The sequence below is a fragment of the Montipora capricornis genome, unplaced genomic scaffold, assembly GCF_036669925.1.
Source record: "Montipora capricornis isolate CH-2021 unplaced genomic scaffold, ASM3666992v2 scaffold_492, whole genome shotgun sequence".
Taxonomy (NCBI): Eukaryota; Metazoa; Cnidaria; class Anthozoa; order Scleractinia; family Acroporidae; genus Montipora; species Montipora capricornis.
In genome coordinates this window covers 225,958-232,500 of record NW_027180230.1, presented here as the reverse complement: position 1 = coordinate 232,500, position 6,543 = coordinate 225,958, and the positions used below count along the sequence as shown (strand labels likewise).

At 39.4% G+C, this 6,543-nt stretch overlaps 1 pseudogene; it reads left to right on the top strand.

Annotated features, from left to right (window-relative positions):
* The first annotated feature begins 3,140 nt into the window (after nt 1-3,140).
* Nucleotides 3,141-5,496, top strand: LOC138036638 (uncharacterized; annotated as a pseudogene).
* The last annotated feature ends 1,047 nt before the right edge of the window (nt 5,497-6,543 follow it).

Below are 6,543 nucleotides of genomic sequence, written 5' to 3'. Positions count from 1 at the left end.
GACGGCAAAGCGATATATCCAATCCATCTCCAAAGGGAGAGAGGGAGGGACTAACTGAGGCTTTTATAGCTAGACCCTGTCTATTAAAATAGCCAGTTGCACAGGTTCTACCATGTAGCATGTAAGCATTACACCGTGCTCTTTAGCACTAATGAATGAGGCTTTAACAGATTTGGCCAATGCAGGTGTACGTTATAATCTGAGATATAGGAACAAAGTCTTTATGTCCACGTTTTATTTACAGGAAAACCGTTGATTGTATGACCTTGAACGGCCGACTCCAAAAAACGCGAAGATAACTATCGCGACATGAATAGCCCTTTTAGTACGGTCCCGTTCCAGTAACCGTATTTTACTGATAGGACAGTAAAATCTCATTTAAAGAGAAGAACAGATACTCGTTTATGTGCATAATACATCGAAGCATAAAGTCTACAAATACCATCAAATACTTACCCCTGCATAACATTCCAAATTCCGTTTTACGTGAATCTTCTCATGATTACATGTGTTACATACGAACCATGGCAATTACTAGCTTTACAATCACTGGTGCCTCGTTAATCCAATTTATTACTAAGACTGCATTACTAATTAACACGAGAAGGGGTAACTTGGGAATTTTTAACAATATATCCTTTAATCTAACCCAAAATTATTCAGATATCCAAAACGTTCTATGCATGATCCATTTCCTTCGTTTTTGGGTTTGTCAGCATTATGATTTGCAATATTTCAGGTTTACGTGTTCACAAGTTTGTTTTTGTATCTCAAAGATGTTTAGGTTTCCAATTACAAAGTCTGTTTTGATTGGTCACTCTATCTCACTGTGTAAATAGTTCACCCTGAATTCAAAAGAAATACGTTCCGTTTTGGAGAAAACAAAACAACAACATTCTTTTATAAATCGTACCGGGTATTCCTGATTTCTGTATTAAATTTAACTTTCATTTTCCAAATGGTCTGGATTGCACAAGTGTTGCTAATATTTTAAAAATACAAACACTTTTAAGCTTAAGAAACATGCTTCGATGTTTCAAACATCATTTTGCATTTACCTGTTCATCCACGCTTTTGGAAAAGTGTTACATACCACGTGCTTACATTTAAACGCATACCTGAGGTAGCTCCTATGGTTGTGTTTACGAGCAAGTGATCTCCTTGGCTAGTAATACGATGAAATGTGGATGTCCTCGGTACATTGTTAGCCAAATACGTTCCAGCAAGTTTCCTCCTTTTTCTGCTGTTATAAAATAGACGTCTTAGCCTTTTCTCTGTAATTCTGCTCGGTTCTCGGGCACGTCAATGCACACGCAAATCACAACTAAAGTAAACACACTTGTGCTTATCGAGACCTGCATTTCTCCTTTGGAATCAAGTCTTTAGTACCATTGAGAATCAGCCTTTCAAACTACATCACATTTATTTTCTAAAGATCTGATCAGTCTCCACTGATGACATCAAATCTTGTAAAACTAGAACAGAACTATATACACAAGATGGCAGTGAACACGATCGCTAATATGGCTAGTTGAACAAAGGATAGAAGCTAGACCACTACAAAAAACAAACTGTTTAACAATAACAAACAAAAAAACGCAATAGACAAAAACTTATCTCCGTAGTCAATGGTACACTGAGCGGGAGGCTGTTTGTTCGCGGTGAAAATGGTACAAGCATGAGGCTATTTCTTCGCTGTGCCAATGTTTTTACTTTGTCTTCAGAAGATTCTAATATGGTGTCCACTTGTTTGTGGAGTTATTTTCTTTGTCGCTGTCATCTTCAGAGTAGTTCTCAATAAGGTACCCCCTGCTTATTAAAGAATTTGTATTTTGACTTGTATCACTTTCAATAGTTGCGTCCATTTCAGTTACATTCGAGTATATTCTTGTTTCATTCAGCTTGCGGAACGACTTGTTTCAAAGCTGACGCTTGACATCTTTTAGTGTGGGCCTACCGCGAAAAGCCTATGCCTTTCTTTGTATGTGTTTTGAGCGCCCTAAGAAGAAATCGATTAAGCCAACGCAACGTCGATCTTCAGTAATCTGAAACAACGCATCACAGTGCTCTTCATGTTCTTGGATTACGTGGTTTGCTTTAAATAACCAATGTTGACAGCGCCACGTCCGTGCTTTCTATTGTGCATTGCCTATAATCAAACAATCAAACACCGCCACGTTTTTCTATTGTGCATTTTGCTGCACAGGAAAAAAAAACTGAAATCAAACGTATTTTATAACTCGTGCCCCTACGGGCCCGAGTAACAAGTGCCTCAATGTTCGGTTTCAGTCCGTAAAAAACAGCAAAAAGGAGGATCTAAATTGGATTCGCTCTGACGAAGGGCTAACGCTCGAAACGTCAGCTTTTAGGATCTCTGTACGGTGGCCAATTTACATTATCAACTCCGTTGATAAAACCAAATTTTTGTATACTACTTCCCCACCGACGCAGCACCACAGTTTCTTTAGAAACTACCCCTTCATTCAGTTCTAAATAATTAAGTTCGGTGAAAACCAGCCGAATTGTTGCCCGTTTCCGACATGACAATTGGAAAACAAACTGTTCGTTGCTTGCGGCTGGAATCTGAAAACCTGTTGGGAATTTTGTAAATGAAGAACTCCAGCGAGAGGACTTTCTGAGCTTGAAAGAACTGCTGGACCGGGCGACGGCTGACGGCAAACTCTTAACAAATTGAATCAGCTCACTGCAAACGAAATAAGTTCGCAAGCTGTTAATGAAATGAATAAGCTCACTGCAAATGAAATAAATTCACAAACTAACAACAAAATAAAACGACCCACTGCCAACAAACTTCGAGTTCACTGCAAACTAGCAATGACAAACGCGCAATGCCAACACAAATTTACGCGCTGTAAACAAAAAATACTGCACGCTGCAAACAAAACGAAAAATTGTGCGCCCAGGCAGATGCGAAGAACTGGAACCAACTGATTCGTCGTATTGGCGCTAATTTATACATTATAAACATGGCATCCATTGACAGCGATTTTAGCGATGTTGAGGCGAGTGCTGAGGTTGATGGAGAAGAAATTGTAAATGAAAGTTTGCCAAGTGGATGCGAAAGAGATCTTACATAGAGGCAAATAACGCTGATGTTAGGAAAACATCATCATTTAGATATGAACGAACGTACATTGAAACGAAGACTGAAAGAATATGGGCTTAAAAGACGGGATGCTGTGAATGATGAGTCGCTTATGAGGGACGTTGATCCTTGTGGAGTGGAACAGAGCAAGCATCGGCGTCTCGATCGCAGAATGTACGTGTCACCTGGAGCTAATTTCTGTTGGCAAATCGATGGATACGATAAACTAAAGCCGTTTGGCTTTTCTATTCATGGGTGTTGTCGATGGCTTTAGTCAGAGAATTATATGGTTAGAAGTTCAACGTTTAAACAAGAATCCACGGTTAATTGCACGATATTAATTTTCTTGTGGAGTGTTAAAGGGGCCCATGGATGCCCAGTAGGTGTGTACACTGACCGTGGAACTGAGAATGGAATACTGGCTGCAATGCAGTGCTACCTAGCGTAGACGGTCTTGACGAATATGCAGCTTCCAAAGCTCATAAATACGTGAAAAGTACCAGAAACCAAAGAATAGAAGGTTACTGGTCACACTTCAAAAGACAGCGCCGCTCAAGTTGGTGGATTGATTTCTTCAATGATTTGCACGAATCTGACATTTTCGACCTCACCGATGAGATCCACACCGAGGCGCTTTGGTTTTGCTTTGCGGATCTCCTGCAGGATGACCTTGATAAGGTAAAGGATTATTGGAATTCGCACTCCATCAGAAAGTCAAAGTATGCTACTGTGTCTGGAGTGCCAGATATGATGTACTCCTTGCTAGAAGAATTTGGGCGAAGGGACTGCTTAAGGACGTTCGCGCTAATTGTTTGTGCGCAACGTAACTGCGCAGGTAACGCAACTGTAATATGTCACGCATTACTTCGAGCATTAGTGAAGTTAAGGTTTGAAAACCTTTGCAGTAACCGTGGACGATAAGTCTTGCACAGCGTTGGATAAGAAAAGATCGTGATCAGTCAAAATTGATTAAAAATATTGAGGGAAGTCAAGTAGACTACTGCACGACTGATGTTCGCGTTGTTTTTATCAGTCGTGCACTAGCCTACTTGACTTTCATAAATATTGTTCAAGCATTAGTTAAAATAACATGGCGACAAAAACGCCGGGGAAAAAATTCCAGGCCGGCAAAAGAATGGCACATTGATTTCCGAATCATCATGAAACGTTAAAGAGAAGTGAGCGGGAGGATGGAAAAAGCTCTTTAAAAGGTAGCTGCTGATCGAGTAGTGGCTGAAAGTTTGGAAAACTCCAGGACGAACCATTGCGTAAATTTAACGGGGCTGTTTCTTTTTTTAATGTTTTTATTACCCTACGAACTTAAGTTCAAAATGAATGTATGTTTGTGAAGTTCTTATCCTTTACTTTCGTGAAAATAGACCAGTATTTCCGTACTCGTCGGCTTGAATAGTGCGGACCTGCGTGGTAAAAACCAGCGATTAAATTTCACAAAAACCACACTCCAGAAGACGAGCATGACGGCAATGGAAAAATATTATACAAAACACTAACCAAATGAACATGATGACTGCTTAAAACTTCGTTGCCGTGCTCGAGAAAGCTTTGTTTTGGGGTAAAAACCTTTCATCCCTTCAACGATCGATCCTCTCTTGGGTTCCAGTCCTTCCCCGACAGGTCACGCAAAAACGTGACAAACGAAGTTTTCCAAGAGCTTCGTAAGATCACATTGATTTTACTCCCTTGGATCATTGGTGACCCCTATTTTTTTAATCATGAATCACTTACTCTACTTACTATCTACAAAATATGATAAAATGAAAAAAATCTCACCGTAAGAAGTTCTTTATTTTAAATTTTCTTTCCTTGTGCCATCGAATTCCGGTAGTGGTTGCAACGCATAGAGGTTACGAAAACGCTCGTCTAGGATGAACTCTACTGTTTACGACATCCCTAGCGGCATGAAATTATCTTAAAATCCCACCCCTAAAAACCTATGCACGGAAACCTTCACTCTAACAGTTTATTTTTAGGATTTTCGATGGATGAGCAGATGAGGCTACCTTTCGTTATTATGATAGATTTATCGAAATTAAGGCATTTTTCGACTGCCATTTTCTCCGAAACGAAGTCGGTGAGCCCCAATTTTTTTTATATTTTTGGAATAAGTACTTCATGACCTAACTCTAGTCTAGAAATGAAGAAAATCTCACCGTAGGAAGATTTTGGCGCGAACGTCCTTAATTCCAGTTTCTGACAAGCTAAGGGAAATGGAAGATAAATTGCAAGAACTGGGTGGCGACGAGGACCCTGACCCAATCTGGGAGGAGTACTTTCACTATGTGATGGAAAGAAATGGTCTTGTTCATCCCACATCTGTTCTAGAGGCAGGAAATTTGTTTCAAAAGCTTCTTCATTTTGCTAAAGGCTGAAGAACAATAAACCAGAACAATTTTGAAAACGTCAAGGTTTTGAAAGTTTAGTCAAGTAATTATCATATCATTTGCAGTAGAGTGGACGTAGCCACTAGCTTCTCTGCAAACAGTGTCAAATTATTCTTGGGTGTTTATAGGCTTGGCACTAGTTTTTCATCTTCGTTAATGTTTTAACACCACGGCCCATTCCTTTAATTGAAATAACTAAGGGCTTCTGTTCATGCACTGGCTGATACAAAGGACTGACAAAAGAGACTGCTGACTTGCTCATTTTCCGAAATGTTGGGCAGCGATACTTGTCCTCCCCTGTGGGTGCATTCCCACCGTTCATTCATCAGATGGGAAATGTACATGGACTATTGAGCAGACTGTAACGGTACGTAAATTATTTAATTTTTGAAAATCAGAATTGCCAGGATACTTGATATTGTATCAGAAAATTAAAGATGAAAATAAAAGGAAAGTACATGCAGCATTATCAATTTTTTTTAAGGTATTCACCTTTATCACGTGGCGGCCATTTTGGAGTCCGTGGGGAATAAAGGCTTTGTCTTTGCATTCTCTTTGCCCGTCCAGCCTGACACTGAATGAGAGGTTCGACGGGCAAAATCTTTTGTTTGGACATTGAGTGATATGGCTCTATTCTCTTCTATTGAGGATGAGATAAAGTACAATTTTCTTCTGATTCCTGCTCATCATACATAACTTTATTCAAGCATCTTCAGAATATTTTCTGTAACTTACAAGGACAGACTGACTAAACTCAACAATACCACTGTATAGTTAAAACGGTAATCTGCTCAATGTTGGCACACCTTCCAGAAGTATATTCACTTCCATAGGGAATGTTTTAGGCAAATGTAACAGACATAACAAATTTAGAACAAAAAGAACTTGATGTCCGCCCTGAACACAACATGGCACTGTCAATTCAATGCTTATGTCTCAAACAATAATTTACCTTACGTAAGTCTATCAAGTACTGTTATTCAAAGTAACTTGTTTAATTACATCCTGTACATCTTCATTTTCTTCATACTCATG